This window comes from Pan troglodytes, chromosome 18 (assembly GCF_028858775.2).
Source record: "Pan troglodytes isolate AG18354 chromosome 18, NHGRI_mPanTro3-v2.0_pri, whole genome shotgun sequence".
Lineage (NCBI taxonomy): Eukaryota > Metazoa > Chordata > Mammalia > Primates > Hominidae > Pan > Pan troglodytes.
The window spans coordinates 53,380,831-53,400,746 of record NC_072416.2 but is presented as its reverse complement, the minus strand read 5'-3'; the positions used below and the strand labels follow the sequence as shown (position 1 = coordinate 53,400,746).

Genomic DNA, 19,916 nt, shown 5'->3' with positions numbered 1-19,916 from the left:
TTCACATAAAATTCCACATTCCTGGTTTCCCTGAAGAGGGAGAAGGCCTGGCATTGCTACGTAGTACGTAGCGCCACTGGGATACACACCCAGGGTGATAAGTGCCTGACACTGAGCTGTCCCCACTCCCTTGGATGGGGCCCACCTTCCACATCCTGACCCGGGTCTCCACTGCTGTGCACGCACAGCCCCCATATCAGTCAAGAATAAGGAAGACTTAGACAATCCTCCTTCAACACCAGTGCCCAGGGAGTTTCCAAAAGTGCAGTCACCCCGGGATACCTCTCTCCTGCACATTGCTTGTGATCCCTAGCTGTGAACACTAACAGGAGCTTTTATGCTTCTATGCTCTGTACCAAACGCAGTGTGCACCAGCTCATATCATTCTCATGACAGTCCTGGGTGAGGGTCATTCCACCCCTTTTCACATAAAAAGTCCGAGGGTCAAACACACCGTGTATCTTTTTTTTTTTTCTTTTTTTGAAATAGGCTCTTGCTTTGTCACCTAGACTAGAGTGCAGTGGCACAATCACAGCTCACTGCAACCTCGACCTCTTGGGATCAAACGATTCTCCCAGCTCAGCCTCCCAGGTAGCTGGGACTACAGCTATGTGCCACTATGCCTGCCTTCTTTTTGTTTGTGGAGACAGAGTCTCACTATGTTGCCCAGGCTGGTCTCAAACTCCATGCAATCTTCCCACCTTGGCCTCTCAAAGTGCTGGGATTATAGTCACGAGCCACCACGCCCGGTGCCCACACCATGCATCTTGAGCCACCACGCCTGGCACCCACAGCATGCATCTTACCCCAGGCCATATCCCTAGGGAGAGCTGGGACCAGAGAAGACCTCCTGCCCTGCGAGCTTCTTTTGACCTTTGTATCTGGGGCAATCAGCAGAGGTGACTGTACCATGGCACCCCACACCCAGTCCAGTTGTGAGAGGAAGGAGGTGGAGAGGAGTAGGTAGACATAGTAAAATAAATGTCATGGAAGCCAAATTTAGAGGATATGGAGAATGTCAAAGTGAGAAGCTGGCAGGTCATTTGGTCTAATACTCTTGTTTTCTCCATGGGGGAAAGTGGGGAAGGTGACAGTTTCAAGGACACATAGTGGCCCTGGAAAGAGAGAAGGGTCATTACAGTGGTTGTAGTGGTCATTACAGTAGACCAGATTCTGAGACCTAATGTGAACCCTGGGCTTCCCCATTTAGCACTGCTTTCCCCTGAAAGCTTCATTCACTTGTCTACCCAGGGCAAGGGGAACTCCTGGCCATGTGCCTGGGGGCCTTTGCTCTCTCTTCCTGCTCCTCCAGAATAACTTCCCTTTGGGTAATTTTTCCATTACACTGTTCCTCTTTGGACTTTCAGAAATAAAAACCCAGCCCCCCTGGTGTGCAGTCACACTTGCGCCCTGAGGAGTAGTTAAAATTCAACTTGAGGGGCACTTAGTGTCACAGAAGCCTAGATAAAGAAACAAGATTTCAGGCAGGAAGAAATAATAAAATAAAGAGGCAGGACTTCAAGTGTCCTGTGAAACACAACATTCGGCCTCCGGCACACACATCCGTGGGAGACGGCTCAACTTCTTTATAAAGTGGTGAGTTTTGTGTGAGCACAGATGCATTTTGTTTTCCTATGAGGAATTAATGATTAAATTATCAGAAAGCTAAAAACCAGGCTGCCTGAATATTCCCCGACGTGTCCCCTGTGTCTCCCCAGCACCTCCTGCTCAGGAGGTACAGGCTTTATCTCCAAAGCTTTAGTTTAAATGTCCAACACATCTTATTAATGAAAGTAATAAGCTGTTGTTTATTATATGTCATGATGGGGAATATGACTATTTAATATAAACCTGACATTTAAATTCCACTTAGTTATGAGACGTGGACGATATCAAGGCATAACTCTTTACCCTGGAGTAAAAACTCCCTGGGTCTGCATTTTAAAGCATTGAAGTTTTCAAAGTAATCAGGTTCCTTTTTTTTTTTTTTTTTTCCAGAGGAACCAAATTGTGAAGACATCTGTTCTGTTATTAATTTCACATACATCTTAAGCTCCTCAAGGCCAGAAATGAGGCTTCATTCACGTCGAATTAATGAAACATGATTGTAAGTCCCTTGCTTGGAAATGCTGTCACACAGTTCTGAGCTGCTTATAAGCACTGAGTAATCTCTGAAACTGCCAGGGGATGGCCACTTGAAATCTGCCCTCCCCTCCCCCTGCCACCCAAAAACAATATCTGAATATATCACAACACTAACTATATCCTGAAAGATTAATAGCAGATAAAAATTTCTGGGAAATGAATCAGACTTTCTCAGTAAAGGATACAGAGATCTCAGGCAAAAGCAGATTGCATAGTGGAAGAGCTCTTTGGGATACAGTTTAATAACTGTGCCCCAGGCTGCCCCTGAATACACCCAAAAGGACGATGGTGGGCCAGGAAGGGGGTGGGGAGTCTTGGAATTTCTTGCAGAGATGTCTTTTGAGGGTGTGTACGAAAATGTACTGGAGGTGACACAGATGTGAAACTGGAAACTTGATCTGCGAAAGCATGATGTATGTGTCAGGTGTGTGGGAGAATGTGTGTGCATATGGAAACTGTGTGTGAATGCATGCAGGAATGTGTATGAGTCTACTTACATGTGGGTGAGTATGTGTATATCAGTGTGTGAGTTTGCGCACATATGAGTGTGAAAATGTGTGTGTTGTGAGTTTGTGTTGGTGACTGTGTATGAGGGTATGTGTGTATGAATATGGGTGAGTTTGCATGTGTGAAAATGTCTGTGTTGCGGGTTTTTATTGGTGAGTGTGTATGAGGGTATGTGTGTATGAATATGGATGAGTTTGCATGTGTGAAAATGTGTGTTGTGAGTTTGTGTTGGTGAGTGTATATGAAGGTATGTGTGTATGAACATGGATGAGTTTGCATGTGTGGAAATATGTGTGTTTTGAGTTTTCATTGGTGAGTGGGCATGAGGGTATGCGTGTATGAATATGGATGAGTTTGTGTGTGAAAATAATTTTGTGTGTCTGTGGATGCATATGAAGGTGTGTTGTGTGTGTGTGGTGAGTGGATGCATTGACATGCACAGGTCTCTCAGGACAGACAGGAATCCGTCAGTCCGGGCTGGATCTTAAATAGCAGCTCAGCACAATACTGTGCCCATCTGAGCCAGTCTTGAAAGGAGCTTGCTCTTGAGGTTTTGGGTTTGGGGGGCTTGATTTTTTTTTTTTGTCAAATAACTGAAAATGCCAGCAGAAAGATTGTCTGGAGGGAGGCATGAGATGGGGAGCCTGAGATTTCTTAATCAAACTTTCAAGTGTTATTTTTGGTCTTCCGCTGAGCTGGGACCAAAAAAGAATCTGCATATGATATTTACATCTCAAATCTTCAGAGCCTCATTAGCTTTGATAGTTATTTATTTATTTATTTATTTGCAAAAAGGAATTTAAATCAAACAGAGAGGCACAAAAGCAAAACCTTTGAATGTAGTGCAACATTAATTAAAACAGGCAGCCGAAGGGTAGAGTGAAATACAATGGAATCCAGAAAAAAAAAAAAGACAATGAAACTAATTAGACTCTGATGGGAAGATCCTTCCTCGTTTGGTGATCATCCATTGGTAATTAATAAGTCACAAATATTGATGTTTGAAGAAAAGTGCCAGAATTTTAACCCCTGTTTTTCCAGAAGTTTAAAAAAAATTTCTTTAGATTCTGATCTTCTAAACTAAATCAGTCAAATGATTGGATGTTGAATTTTACAGTCATGTGTTGGTGACGGATGGGGATGTGTTCTGAGAAATGCATCCTGAGGCTATTTCATCATTGTGCCAACCTCATAGAGTGTACTTACACACACCTAGATGGTATAAGCTATATGGAATAGCCTTTTGCTCCTAGGCTACAAACCGGTATAGCATGTATCACACTGAATACTGTAGGCAATTGTAACACCGTGGTAAGCATTTGCATATGTAAATATAGAAAAGGTCCAGTAAAATTATGGTATAAAAAGTAGAGAATGGTACACCTGTATAGGGCACTTACTGTGAATGGAGCTTGCAGCACTGGAATTTGTTCTGGGTGAGTCAGTGAGTGAGTGGTGAGTGAGGGTGAAGGCCCAGGACATTACTGTATACTACTAGAGACTTTATAAACACTGTAGACTTAGGCCATGCTAAATTTATAAAAAATAAAGTAATTGCACTACAGTGTTACAATGGCTACCGTGTCACTAGGTGATATGAATTTTTCATCTCCATTATAATCTTATGGGACCACTGTCATATATGCAGCCTGTCGTTGACCGAAACATCATTACACAGCACAGGACAATATTGTGTTCTGGGGGAAACAGACTAGCCTATACCAGCAACTGGTTAGCTCTCAACACCTGTCCTCAAAATAATGTGCAGGTGGATCGAATTCAACTGTCAGCGGATAAAGATATATCTAATACAAGAGATGCTGGACTCCAGCAGTTAGCATTAACCCAGTGGTGGAACCAACTTGTATATATGAATAGATACAATCCCAGCTAGATTTTTGCCCCTGTATATTTTGAGGCTTTGTTGTATGATCCATGCTTTGTAGATCTGTGAAAAACATTTCCAGGCATCCAGTTGAAAAACCCTTGACCAACAGTATAAAAACGACTTTTAGCTTTGCCTAAGCATAAGGCAGCATCAAAGGGGTCTGGCTTCCTTTTTGGAAGTTCTTTTGAATGAAGTGATCAGTTAGTATTTATGCTTTTTGTCCTTCTGTATTATGCAACAGCACAAATGCACAACTGCCCCAGTGGGACAACCTAATGCATAGCCAGCCTGTCACACAGTTTTAAAGTTGGACGCATGTGTCTTTGGCACGTCCCAGGTCTCCTTTCAACTTCTTTCAGAATCTCTTTTTTACCACCCTCCAGCCCAGCGCTTGAGGTTCTCGGGATGACCCTGGGTCATTTCTAGCTTAAAGAGAGTGGGCTTTGAGAAATATCTTGATAAGTGTTAGTTCAATTTTTAAAGATGGCTAAAATGCTAATGGTGAAATTTCAGGCTTTGTGGCAGTTGGATGAAAGGAATGTTTTTGAGCAAAAGATCTTTCCAACGATCCCTCAAACCTACAATGCATAAAAGTGGACTTGTTTAGATAAGTCAGTAAATTATGCCTAATCTCAGTTTTCCTCCATGTAAAGAGGAAGAAATTAAACTAGAAGTAGAATGATCTTTAAGGTTTATTAAAGAGAGAGAGAGAGAGAGAGAGAATGGTTTGCCATGTGCAAAAAAAGGCAAGGCTCTTCCTTATAAGTAGCACAGGGATTCATTCATTCATTCATTCTGTGTGTGTGTGTGTGTGTGTGTGTGTGAGAGAGAGAGATCTCTGGGCCAAACCCTTTATCACAGTTCTTTCACATCATTTCACCTACCCCTTACAACAACCTTTGAGGTGGGTATTCCTAACAGGAGTGGTTGTCAATTTATTTAACTATCAATAAGCCACAGATACTTGCCAATCAGAAAGAACACTGAGTTAAACACTAGAACAGGGTCCTGGAGACCCCTGACTGTGCCAGGTATTTGTTGCTAGATGAGGAAAGAGGTGGGGAGGAGCCAGGGTGCCTGTCACAATGAAGGGGAGATTGGGAAGCTATTTGACAACTGGCCTGGGAAATGCTCTAATTTTTAAACTGCTGGTATGGATTTTGTACTATTGGATATGGCTGAACATCAGCCCTGACTTTCCATCTCCCCATTCTGCAAAGGACAAAGCTGAGGCCCTGGGAGGTCATGAAAACTTCTCAAGATAAACCCATCAAAAAGCGACAGGCTTGAGTTGAAGGCTACTTTAAGTCTTTGAGACTCCAAAGTTGGTGTTCTTAACCATTATGCTGACTGTACACATGTCTCTAAGTTGACCTCAGTCTGTGCCAGGCTGGCCTGGCATTTCTCTACAAAGAACTGGAGGAAAGTGGATCGGAGGAAAGATCTGGTTTGAGTGGGAGTAGAGTTGGCCAATTTAGTAAGTAAAAATACAGGACACACAGCTAAGTTTGAATTTCAGATAAACAACAAATAATGCTTTTGTATATTTTTAGCTTATTGCACGGGATATATGTACACTGAAAATTATTCATTTTTAATCTGATGTTCAAATTTAACTGGACATCTTGCATTTTATCTGGCAACACTAAGTGTGGAGGGAGGGCCACAGGGATGCTAAGACATTTCAAATATCAAGACACTTCAATCTGAAGAAACATTTTCTTTACTAGGAACTCCCTTTTGCAAAGTCAATGATATCAGCTGTAGTAAGAACACTTCTAACCTTACCCTGAGTACCTCCTTGATTTTAAAGTCATAGAATGTCAAGGCAGAGGTCATTTAAGCCAATACCCTGCCTCACTGTCTTTCTGCCTCTTTCTGTCCTCTCTCTGCCCAAGAAGGCAGAACCCACAGCACCGGCGCTGTGGCTTGGCTTTGAAGCCAAGGAGCATAGCCCACGAGGCATGTCCTCATCTCCAAAGCACATGGAAACTATTCCTTTCCTGAAGGTCTTCATGGTTAGCCTGCTGCAAGTCTCATGGTTTTTCAGCTGCAGTTGTAATTTCTATAGCGCCTCCATCCCAGCTCAGCTGGTATTTATTAGAACACATTCCTTTTGAAAAGAAAACTGCTTCTTAATTAAAGGTTGGCAATCCATAGCCTGTATGCAGATGAGAAAAATTGAGCAACTACTATGAACAGCGCAGTGTGTCTCCTCTGTTGGTTAGAACATTGCTGTCTAGACACGTGGAGTGTCTCCTGTGTTTTGGGCCGTCCCTGCATCTACATCTGAGTGCATTTTTTTTTTTTTTTTGGTGTTGCACAACAAACACTAATGAACCATGAGACCAAATGGAAGAGCTTTTGGAATGAAACAAACTTGTCTTCTGTTTTAACCACTCCCTGTCACAGACTGCTTTTCAAACATAATACCTGGGCGGGATGGGTGGGGGTTAATGAAAAATATTTCGTGTCCAAAACCCAGCCTTACTGTCTATGCCAAAGGGTTGGTTTCTGTGGCCAAGTAGAAGCTGAGAGGATCTGATCTTTGCCTCACCTCTGGACCAAGAATGAAATAAACTTATGAAGAATAAAAATATTCCTTTCATGGGGTGAAGATTCTTAACCTGGGTTCCATGAAACAGAAGCCTTCTAAGAATTCCATGGAATTCTTAGCTTGGATGGGAAAAAAAAGTATTTTTTTATTTTTGCTAACTTCTAACTGAAAGTTAGCATTTCCTTCAATTCTGAATGTAGGCAACAACTAAAATTGTATCAGCATTACATGGGACTTCTGTGACTTCGTCATTAACAGATATCACAGATATTTTCATATCACATTATAGTTGCTACAGAGTATCTTGAAACAGACTCACTACTCTCTGGAAATTATAGTGATGAGTAGACTCACCTCTATATCTTATTATATCTTGGTTAATAAAAGCCCACATATTACTATATTAATTTAAATAATTATTTAGATAACTGTTATTTAATATAACTTTTCTTTATAATGCTGTTTTGTAAATTTTATGCATGCAATGACATTATTCTGGAATGAGCCTTGAAGACTATGCTAAGTGAAGTAAGCCTGACTTGGGATAAATAGGATAATTAAAAAAGGACAAATACTATATGATTCCACTCACATGGGATATGTAGAGCAGTCAAGTTCATTCACAGGAAGTAGAGTGATGATTGCCCCAAGATGGGAAAGGAGGAAATAGTGAGTGGTATTGTTAATGGGTGTAGACTCCCAGGTTGGGAAGATACAGTTCTGTAGATGGATATGGTGGTGGCTATACAATAATGTGAATACTTAATGTCACTGACTTGTACACTTAAAAATAGTTAAAATAATACATTTTATGTCATGTATATTTTATCACTATTTAAAAATCCACAAGAACAATGCCAATATTTTCATCTCACATTTTAAAACCCACATTATTCCATAAGGAGGTCCATAGACCTCCCCTGGAGGGTCTGTAGCACAAACCTGGCTAAGGCCTCCTGATTTTAAGGGATTGCTTTTCCTGATGCCTTGTACATCTTTCCAGTATGTTTTGCCTGGAGGAATCTTTCTGTCTCTTCAGGGGTCAGCTCAAATACCACTGTCCCTTGGCTCCTGTTCTGTTCCCAGGGCTAATGTGGGGATATAGTCTTCATATTCCTCTAAGCCTATCTCTAATATCCCAGTTGGATCTTATTGCCTGCCAAAAGCCTAAGGCCTTGAGGCCTTTCCCTCTACTTAATTAAAGGGTTATTTGGCAGGTGTAAGAAAAGCACTTAGGCAATATTATTACCAGACTGAGACTTTCTCATGGATGCAATAGGGAAACTTGCTGTGTGAGTCAGTATTACTCAATGCCTTGTCTGGGCATTGATACATATCTCGTGGTCACTTTTTCACATTTTGTGCTACATTACATAATCTTATGAAATCTACAGAACCCGGAGGTTAGTGCTATCAGGCACAGCATTTTGCAGATGAAGAACTGAGACTCAGAAAGCATAAGTCGACTTGTCTGACCCCAGAGATATTTTGCATCAAACATCTTCCAGAGTGGCAGGATTCCTTGGGAGTAGCCCAAGCTTCATTTGATGAAGATCACTCATTGGAGAATCTGTCTTTGAACCTGACAGAGGAAAACAAGGTACTAAATAAGTAAGGACTTTGGATCCTCAGAGTTGGAAGGGCCCAAACTACCTAGTTTGTCCCACCTGTTTTAGATGTGGAAACTCTTGAGTCAACACCAGAAGAGTAATAACCACCACTGTGCTCTTGACGTGGATTATCTCAATGATTCTGAAAATTTCATCACTGTGGGCTCCTTTTATAATTTTGGACATATTTGAATGTTATTGATACTATGATCTACTTAATGCTGTTCTCCCCTTTCAATGGATCTGCTTTTAAAACCTAAATCCATTTACTCACACAGAAAATTTTATACTATTTCTGTGAATAGAAAACCACTAACCATAAAAATTATTCCAATAAAAAAGAAAATATGTATTAAGTTCTACCTAGATACTGTTGCCTGCAGTGGGACTCTGAGCCTGAAGTCTTCACTCCCTTTGTTAAAACACAGAGAACAAAACAACAAAAATAATTAGTACTTGTTAGGCGTTAAAGACACAATAGCATCAACTGGAGACTTTCTTGACGTAATTAGAAGAATTCAAAGAGAGCTAAAAAGGACCTAATACACTTACTGTTTGAGTCAGTGCTATTTAATGCCTTGTCTGTGCATTATTTCAAATCATTTTCAATACCACCCGTGGTCTCTGCACCTCTGGAAACACCCCATTATCTTAGCTCATCCTCGCAATAATCCTATGAGGTAAGTACTAGCACTAGGACTAGTTAGTACTGCCCCATTTGTTGGATGCACAGCCAGTCAGGCACCCCTGCTCTCTCTGTCTCCAGGGTGCCTGACCACAGTGATATTCTGTTCCATGTTGCAACTACCCATAAAAAGAGCATTTGGCAGCATCTTGTGGGTCCCCATAAATCTTGCAGGTCCAGATGTCCATCCAGGAATAAACTCCACTGCATGGAGCCCCATGGTGAGATGGACTGCAGGCTTGCAGCCCCACACCCATGCGCCAACAAAGTGCCCCCAGGAACACAGGACCAACTCCAAATTTGGGAATGAAGATAATGTTCAGGTAGGAAAGGAGGAGTGCACAGGAGAGGAAGGAAGTGAAAGCAAGTGGTGGAAAGGACAAGGGGAGCCTCAGGGTCCTCATTTGGAAAATGGGGCAAGAAGACCTGCTTCACAGGATGGTTGATTGTTGGGAGGATTTGAACACATAGCAGGTGATTCACTCTCCCTCTCCCCTCCCTCCTCTCTCCTCTGGCCCATGTCTGTCCCCCCTCCCCTCCTCTCCGCGCCTCTTCTTTCCTCTCCTCACCTCCCCTCTCTTCTCCTCCCCTCCCTTCCCCTTTTCCCTTCTCTCATCCCCTCTTCTCCCCTTCCCTCACCCCCCATCATACAAACTCACAGACACACATATGTATTGACGTAGTTTTAAAAGTGAAAATAGGGAATTTGTAGCCAAGGTCTGCTCTGACATGACAATAAATAGGTTGAGGGAGGCAAGAGAGCCCGGAGAGACAGAGTCCCCTTGAGCTTCAGGGAAAGCTTCCCAGGAGCTGGAGAAAGGGGTCCCTCAAGAGCTATCATCTGACATTGACCGGGAGGTCCCTCACGGCCAAACAGGCTCTAATGGTAATTCCACCATTGGAACCTCACGCCTTTGAGGTAAGCATTGCTCTCTCTTCTGCAGTTTCTGTAAAGAAATGCAAGAGCTGGCACACAAAGCAGAAATGCACATTTCAAGCACTTTCTTTCAACAGAGGCCTTGGGAAAAGAGGGGACCATGAGAAATGGAAGGAAAAGGGGAAAGGACAGGACTCAGCCAAGGTAGATGCTTCTCATTCACACATGGGCTCCAGGGTTCTGAGGCTTCACATAAGCCTAAGACTGGGAGAGGAGGTGGCCCAAGCCTGCAGAAGGACATGATTCCTGTGGCGTGTGGCTGTATATCAGTTTCCTCCACACCAGCCTCTTATCTTCTGTAGGCAGAAAGGTGAGGCTGATGGGAAGGCCAGATTATACCCCCGACTGGGCCTGCTTCTCATCGCTGGCAAACCACTTCCTTGGACTCCTTTGAGCTCGGCACATCTGGCAACCTGGTGGGCTTTTTCTTGAGGACCAGGGAAAACACAAACCCAGACTTGTGTGGGTGTGTATGATCCGTAAATACTCCCAACGTGCTGATGGAAGTTCCAACTTGTTCTGTGTCCCCAAACAAGCTCGTCCCCTCCCTGGGCCTCGGTTTCCTGAACTGCAAAATTGTGGCAGGGAGACAAGGCTAGCTGATGTCTAAGAACTCTTCTTGTCTTGAAATTAAAACATTAATAATAATAGGGGCACTGCTTTCACCTCCAGGGGTGATAACCAGGGAATGCACAGAGAAATATTTGTGGATATTCTTGCATACTGAAACCCAGTTTCTGCAGAGCCAAATACCTACGTATTCAGAAAAATCCATCTAAATGGCAGATTATCCATTATCAGCCTAAGAGATGGAGTCTTGCAGACTTAAGGGCCATATTTATTTGCTCGGAGTTAATGAGCTTAATCTGAACCTATACATTAGCGTTCAGGCACTGGTGGCCTTGTTTCTTTTGCACTGTACCATGTTTTTAGAAATTAGAAATTGAGCAAACAGGCCAGACACGGTGGCTCATGCCTATAATCTCAGTGCTTTGGGAGGCCAAGGTAGGTAAATCACCTGAGGTTTGGAGTTTGAGACAATCCTGGTCAACATGGTGAAACCCCATCTCTACTAAAAATACAAAAATTAGCCAGACATGGTGGTGGACGCCTGTAATCCCAGCTACTTGGGAGGCTGAGGCAGGAGAATCTCTTGAACCTGGGAGGGAGAGGTTGCAGTGAGCTGAGGTGCAGTGAGTGCAGTGAGCCACTGCACTCCAGCCTGGGCGGCCGGGGTTGGGGGGCAGGGGCAGAATGAGCAAGCATTTTAATAACAGAAGACTTCCTGTGAAAGTTTCAATATCCAACATTTCTAGAAAAGCCTGCGGATCTCATGACAGTCAGCTGGAGCCGAGGAGAGGGTGTGCCTGTTTGTCATGGGCGCAGTCTTCTCTTCCCAGTCCCACTAGATGACATTATTCTCTCTCATCACCTGCCTGGCCCAGGTGTTTGAGTTTGAGACTATGCATTAACAGAAAATGGTTGCTGAAGGCAGAAAAGAAGATGCCCCTGTTGGAAATGTTGCCTTTCCAGGTAAATGATGCAGAAATACCCATGTGCCTGCTCTGCCCTAGAGCAGTCAACCTTCCTGCTCTTCTTGGCCGTGAACAAGGCCTGACGCGTGGCTGCCCGAGCTTTTTGGACAACTGGCTGCCCTGCTTCTCAGACAGGAGTGTCAGCCAGCGAGGGCTGGGGCCCATATGCTTCCCAGAAATGTCCCAATCTCCCATTTGATTGGGCTTTCCTGCTGGATCTCTGTACCACCTACTGTCAGCTGGTGGCTTTTCCTTTTCTTCTGCCACAGGCCTTTTACCAATGTGTGAAATTGCTTTCTCTTTCTTTCTGCGGGTGGATCTCCATGTTTGGTGAAAGGGTTCTGCTGAGTTGGGGTGGAGGCTTTTGCAAAAGTGATTTTTTCAAAAGGCTTTTCCCTCTCTGACTTTCAAGACCCTACCTACCTGCCTCATTTTCCTTCTCCTCTCCTATCTCTAGCCTGCTGTGTGTCAGCATGGGGGAGGCGGGGGACAGCAGGGGACAACAGAAAGGGAAGGTTTCCAGAGGAGGGAATACTTGGCATGGCTGTGGTTCTATGGCTAAAAATGGCAGGAAAGTCATGCGAAGATGAGAAAAGAGCCTGTAGCAGGCCACAGAGCTAGGAAGGTGCCAGGCATGTGAAGGGAGCATGTGGTGAGTAGAAACATAGTGTGCCCGTGAGTGTAGTTTTCAGGGGAGTGTTGGCAAAAGGATGGTGATGGTGAGGAAGGATAGGCGGGGCCCAGAGTCCGAATGCCATGCTACACTGCTGGCTTTGATCTGAGGTCAGTGGGAGCCATTGTAAATTTAAGCCAGAGAGCAACATAGTCAGATCTGAGTTTTGGAAAGAGCAATGGATTGACTGGAGGAGAGACAAGAGACAGGAGGAGCAGAGAGAAAACAACTGCAAGAGTCCATGCAGGAGACAAAAGTCTGCATTGGCAGAGGCATGGCTCGGGGGGCCAGCAAGTCAGCACCATGAGAGGGACCCTTCCCTGGGTCACATATGCAGGGAGAGGAAAAGGGTAGAGCTAGAGACAGCACCAAAATGTGTAACCCGGGCTCCTGGATGACGGTGACTCCAGTAAGACAGAGGAGGGAAAAACAGCTCTGGGAAAAGTCCAAAGTCCAACGAGTCTGGTTTTACACTTAGGTAAGTACAGGTTGAGTATCCCTTATCTAAAATGCTTGAGACCAGAAGTGCTTTGAATTTCAGTCTTTTTTGGATTTTGGAATATTTGCATTAGGCTTACCAGTTGAGCATCCTCAATCCGAAAATTTGAAATCTGAAACACTCCGATGAGCATTTCCATTGAGCATCAGGTCAGTGCTCAAAAAACTTCTGATTTTGGATGTTTGGATTTGGGATGCTCACCCTGTAATTAATATGTGAGACAAAGATGGTTTGGGGGGTTGTAGGATCAGTTTGCTCACTCTTCAATTTATGGGACTATATGCATGTTTTTCAAACTTATAAAAGATTCATGTTGTATTGGTCTACAGAGCACTTTGGAATCAAGGAAAAGTCATTTTCTTTCTTCCTTTGCTGCCTTGGAGATTCACATTCAGCCTTCAAGCCCTGGTTGAAATGTCATCTCTTCCAGGCAGAACTACCAGCCTTCCCCGTGTGCTCCCTGTTCTTATTTCACAGCTGTTCTTACCCTGTGGACCTAGAGTTCACAGTCCAGCATCTCCCTCACTCAATGATAAGCATATTGATTTAATCTTTAAACCCCCCATCTGGCACAGTGTTTAATATATAGAAGCTGTTGCTAAAAGTTGAAGAACGAATAAATAATATTTTTCATATCCTTTTTACAGCTTTAGATTCATGGCACAGAGAAACCCAAGAGCTTGTCCTAGATCACTCAATGATCTTAGAGTAGATTCCTAAGACTTCTTCTCTAGCTTGGTCATTTCCAGAAGACTTCACACTCAGGTTTTCCAAAACATGTATTTACCCCATGCAGTTACTTATAAATTAGAGCCCCCTTGGAAATTCGATGATTTCACAACTAAATCTAAATTTCATTTCTTTTTTTTTTTTTTTTTTTTGAGATGGAGTCTTGCTCTGTCGCCCAGGCTGAAGTGCAGTGGTGCGATCTCGGCTCACTGCAAGCTCTGCCTCCCGGGTTCATGCCATTCTCCTACCTCAGCCTCCTGAGTAGCTGGGACTACAGGCGCCCGCCACCACACCTGGCTAATTTTTTGTATTTTTAGTGGAGACGGGGTTTCACCATGTTAACCAGGATGGTCTTGATCTCCTGACCTCGTGATCTGCCCGCCTTGGCCTCCCAAAGTGCTGGGATTACAGACGTGAGCCACAGCGCCCGGCTCAACTAAATCTAAATTTCTTATTTCTTTTGATAAGTCAGGAAATCTGGAGACATTGGACAGGCTCCTCTTCCCAGTTCGCCACACTCCCCACCATGCCCCAAGACTTCCCCAATACCAGGGGATGTGTTGTTATGTAATACCATGCTTGCACTGTTGCTTTTTTCTTATATAGAGGACCACAGTTGTATGGCTGTGGCTTTAACAGACATGGAAGCAAAATGAACCTAGAATGAGACTCATGTTTGGAGAAGAATGAGAAGGAACACATTTTTTGGTGGAAGTGACAATTATTCCTATGTGCTATCTTTAAGGTACAAAGGACTCCTTACTTCACTCATTTTCACATGCACTCTCTTTGCTGTGACTCCTGTGACCAAGTCCCCAGGCATTGAGACTCATCCCATAGAGAAGCAGTAGGGCACAGGGGTTAGGAGCATGGCCCTTCTGGGTTTTCTTTGGCTAAGTTAGCTTGGGTAAAGTTAGCAAGTTTTGTTGGGCTGGGGTTAAGCTCCTTAACTTCTCTTTCCTTCAGTGTCCTCATCTTCAAAAGGGGGTGATGATGATAATAATACCTATCTTGTAGGTGATTGTGAAGATGGAATGAAACAAGAAATGTAAGGAGTGAATGAGGCCGGGCACAGTGGCTCATGCCTATAATCCCAGCACTTTGGGAGGCTGAGGCAGGTGGATCACTTGAGGTCAGGAGTTTGAGACCAGCCTGGCCAACATGGTGAAACCCCATCTCTATTAAAAATACAAAAATTAGCCAGGCGTGGTGATGCGCACCTGTAATCCCAGCTACTGGAAGGCTGACACATGAGAATCACTTGAACCTGGGAGGCGGAGGTTGCATTGAGCCGAGATCGGGCCACTGCTCTCCAGCATGGGAGACAGAACGAGACTTCATTTAAAAAAAAAAAAGTGAATGATAGCACCTGACACCTGGTGAGGAGGCAGAGGACAGGACTATTTTTGTCATTATGGTGAGTGACAACATACCAACTCACTCATTAGTTAATTTATTTGGTAAGTGAAGATCGACTTATTGACTAAGAAGGTTGATGCCTTTGAGAAGTGCCAAATCAAAAAATTTGAAGGTTTCTTGGTCCATGTCAGTGGTTCTCAATCCTGGAAGTGGATGGGAATAATCTGTGTTGCTCTCCCCAGATACTAGTCTGGGGACCCCCCAAAGAGCAATTACACCAGACCCTCCAGGGACAGGATTTGTGGCCCCCAGAATGATGACAACTATGCCAGGTTATGGTCAGGATGGGAAATTCTTCTCAAGTCAGGTCAAGGTCATGCGCAGTCCTGAGACCAGGTGCCTCCTTACATTACACACCCTCAGTGCCTCATTTACCTGCCCTGGTCCCTGTCTTGCCTCAAACCACTAAAACAGAAACTCCCTGAGGGCAGAGACTTTTTTCCCTATTTTTCTTTCACTACTATCCCAGTGCCTGGAACAGCAGTGCACATATAATATGCTCTTGATAAATACTTATTGAGAGAATGAATAAATGGATACATGAATAGGCCCATCTTCCAAAGGTTTGGATTGCAGTCACCTCTTTGCTAGAGACTGCTGGATTTGCTCTACATAAACCAGAAGAGTGGAGTCCTAGACTTCCGATGCTCAGTGTTTCCAGAAGAGACCTTCAAGGTCAGCTGGGACAATTTCTTTTTTTTTTTTTTCCAAACCATGTCTCATCATCATGATATTTCCCTTGTCTGCATCCCACTTGAGCTGTTATTTCCTTAATGGTGGCTTTACATCAATTCGTGCTTACTTAGAAACATCTGTCTGACAAAGAAACCCTAAAAAGATCAGTTCTGCCAAGGAAAAACTATCACTTGCCATAAATAGAAAGGCAACTGTGAAATTAAGTACAAAGGAAATAAATCCAGTTATGAAATGGAGTTGGATGCTGATGCCTGCTGAGGATGTGAGCCTGGGCCTTCCCCTCTTATCATTATGAAGAGAGGGTTGAAAACATTGCAGAGGTGTTAAAGAGATGTTAGCATTGGATTGAGACTTTCTCTTAGAGGGAGTCAGAGGCTAGAAAGAGTCCAGAAGTGATACCTTTCTCTCTCTGAGTTAGTACTATTTAATACCATGTCTTTGCATGTCACCCAAACCCATCCATGTGCTGCCCAACCATCAGTGGTATTCATCCCACTGGAGAAATCCAGTTAGTCCCAGCTCCTTATTTTGTAAGACTTAGGTCCAAAGAGGCCCAAGTTCATATTCATTTATTCATTCATGCATTTGTTTGACATCTATCAAACACCTCCTATATGCCTGGCACTGTGAACTAGACAGGCTAAGTCCCAGCTATTTTGGAGCTACCAACCCAGGGTCAGAGGAGGGGCTATACCTTTGGTCCCAGACCCCTAGTGCAGTGCTCCTTCTCTGCCCCTTCTCAGAAGGTGTTTTTGTAATCCCCATCCACACCCTACCCTCATGGGTGACTTGGGCACTTAGTGTTGCATTAACATCGTTTCCTTTTAATAAAGCAGCTACATTTTCACCCCATCCCGGGCTCCATGTTCCTGCTGCACACACATCAAGAATGCTGCTAATTTCAGCGTCTGGCTTCCAGACCCAGACGTCAAAACAACTACCTTTCATCTCAGGTTTGTAACACAGAAAACCTTCAATATTGGGAACAGATAACCTCGAAGGTGGGTTCATATCTCTCAGCACGATTGCTGTAACTTAACTCTGCTGCACCCGATCAAGGCTTTCTCTCTGCCTCATAGGTATTTTAATACAAATGTTCCTTTCATTTGGCTGATTGAAGGTCTCCAACCTGCAATAAATGAAACATCTGATCCCCTTGAATCCAAATAACTTTTTCTTTGATTTTCTTTTACTTCTATTTCTTCGTCCTTTGTTCTACAGCCCGAGTCAAATTTCCCTTTAGAAATTGAAAGAATGTGTGTGGGTTTTTCCTGCTTTTTTTTTTTTAACCAAGCTCTAGTGCAACCGCTGGTTCATGGACTAGAATATTAAGATCCAATTCAATGGCAGACTGTCTCCAGCAACGTGTTTTGTTTTGTTTTTTTTTTGCCGTCATCCCCCCCACCCACTTGTGAGCAATGGTTGTACAAATTAGCCTCTGTGTACTAGTCACCGAAGCTGGCTTCCCAATTAACCCCAGGCTTGAGAGAAAATAAGACTAAAGATTCTTCCCCTCCTGAAAGAACTAAGTTATCCATGCACAAAAGCCTACATGTTGGCACCTGGCTATGGAGTTGGACATTTAATTGCCTTTGTAATGACTCAGTCCATCTGCATGGTATTGGGTCCCCAGTTTCAGGTAATGGGCCAGAGGGGCCTTGTTAGTCTCTGGAATGACCAGGCCATGTGTATTCATCACTTCGAAAGGCAAGCAGGGTCTGTGAGAAGCTGGTGAAGCTCTTTGTGTGTTCACATCTCTGATTGTGCCCTGTGTCCACACTTAGCCAGGACATCTACCCACTTAGTGGTCTTGGCTTTGTGTCTGGGGTGAGGGCTTGAGCTGTGGGTAACAGTGCTGATTATTACATGCTAGTAAGATTGTCTCCCTCTTTGAAGTGGTAGAAAGGTTTGTCCCTTCAGGGTGATTGGGTGAATATCAGAAAGCAACCACAGGAACATTTTGTTGTACTTTGCTAAGGTCTAAATATTTGTCTCCTCCCACCAAAAATTAGTGGTTGAAACCTCATCCCCAGTGTGATGAAATGAGGAGGTGAGGCCTTTGGGAGGTGACGAGGTCTTGAAGGCAGAGCCTTTATGGATGGGATTAGTACCCATATAAAAGAGACCTCAGGGAGCTTGTTCACCCCTTCTGCCATGTTGAGTACTCAGCAAGAAGATGCCATCTATGAGGAATGGACCCTCACTAGACACCCAATCTGCCAGTAACTTGATCTTGGACTTCCCAGCCTCCAAAACTGTGAGGAATCAGTTTCTGCTCTTTATGAGTTACCCAGTCTATGGCATTTTGCTATGGCAGCCCAAATAGACTGAGACATACTCCTTAACCTTTGACCCACTTCTGTTTAGGCCCAGCCAGCCTTCCTGAGCCTGTGCATAGTCTTCCTGGCTCAAGGAACTCTCTCTACCGAGGTGCGATCTCCTAACTCCTGGCACTCATTTACCTACCCATGGTTGGTAGTCAGCCTCCAAGATGCCTGCAATCATCCCTGCCTCCTGGGATTCATATCCTCCTCCACACTGTGCCAGGATTGGGCTCTGTGGCCAAAAAGAAAACAGCAGATGAGAGGATGTGTCTCTTCTCAGAATGGGTTAGAAAAGACTGTGGCTTCCATTTTGGATGACTTTCTCTCTCTCTCTCTCTCTCTCTCTCTCTCCTCTTTTCCTTCTTCTCTTCCTTGGATCTCTTGCTCTGAGGAAAGCAAACTAGTATGTTGTGAGCAGCCCAATGGAGAGGCCCACAAGACAACGAACTGAAGCCTCCAGCAACAACCCTGTGAGGTCAGTTTGGAAGTGGATTTTCTAGCCCCATTGAGCTTAAGATGACTTCAGCTTCAGCAGACAGCTTGACTGCAGCCTTTCTAGAGAGCAAGCACCACCCAGCTCTGCTGCTTCTAGACCCCTGACCTCAGAAATTGCATGAGATAACATGTTTGCTGTTTCAGGCTGCCAAATTTAGGGGTAAGCTGTTAGGTAGCAATAAATACCAGCACACCATGTGAGCTCGTCTCTCGAGGGACTCTCTGAGGCTCCTGATGTTCCTGGTTGGCTTCCTCAATCTATGTGCTTGTTGTCCCTTAATATGTATTTTAAGTTCTTCCTTCATAAGAAACACCCTTAGCTTTTAAGTGGATCCTTGGCTGCCTGGAATAAACACTACTTTGCCCCAGGTTTTCTGGCAGTTAAATGGGATCATGTGACTTAACTATATTCTGATCAATGGGCATATGTGAAAGTGGTGTGTGCAACTTCTGGAGAGCACCCTTACTAGGGGGATGCACCTTTCTTTCCACTTTCTTCCTTCCTGCAGGCTGGAACTGCCTATAAAGGCTGGCACCCCAGCAGCCACCTTGAGAAATGCAGTGATGATGCTGAGTGGCAAGACAGAAGGCACAGGGTCCCTGCACCTGAGGATTGCTGCTCCAAACCTGGGCTACCAGCCTGAAGATCCCGCCAGGGAGAAGTAAAGCTCTGTTTTGCTGAAGCCACTGCTATTTTGGGGGTCTCATCTCTTCCAGCTGATTCTAACCTGAAATTGAACCTTAATTCAATCTGGCTGATCCATGAACAACCATCACGCCTTGTGCTCTGTGTCAGATAGGTTTCTTAAGGGAGAATGTCACTTACTGACAGTGATTTGTCAACACCAAAGAGGAAAAAATATCAGAGAAAGGTAAGAGAGAGAACAATAGAGAGAGAAAGAGAGACAGAGACAGAGGGAGAGAAAGAGAGAGAGAGAGAGCAGACTTGGTTTAATTTCCTTTTTTCCCTTATTACTTTCTGACATTTTCTGACCTTAATACCTTTGAAACTTAGCACTTCCCTCAGAAGCCTCCACTGTAAACAAAGCCCCAAGATTTCCCTAGAATTTTCCCCTCCCTATTGGCCCATCAGTCCCCATGGGCTTCTGCTTACCAGGATGCCCAACTATTCCCCTGCAAACATCCCCCTGCCCAGTGGGCCCTAACACTCACTAGCAGCATTGCCTTTCCCCCTCTGTTCTGCTCTCCTCCAGAGG

General features: G+C 44.1%; 1 long non-coding RNA gene across 1 annotated transcript in view; it reads left to right on the top strand.

The window, feature by feature from the left end:
• Nucleotides 1-19,382, top strand: part of LOC112205877 (uncharacterized) — a 35,384-nt gene extending 16,002 nt beyond the window's left edge. The window contains exons 4-7 of the long non-coding RNA XR_002939987.1: nt 1,999-2,107; nt 16,714-16,833; nt 18,596-18,679; nt 19,209-19,382. This is a non-coding gene — a long non-coding RNA (uncharacterized LOC112205877). The remainder of the gene's footprint in view (nt 1-1,998; nt 2,108-16,713; nt 16,834-18,595; nt 18,680-19,208) is intronic.
• Nucleotides 19,383-19,916: the final 534 nt, after the last annotated feature.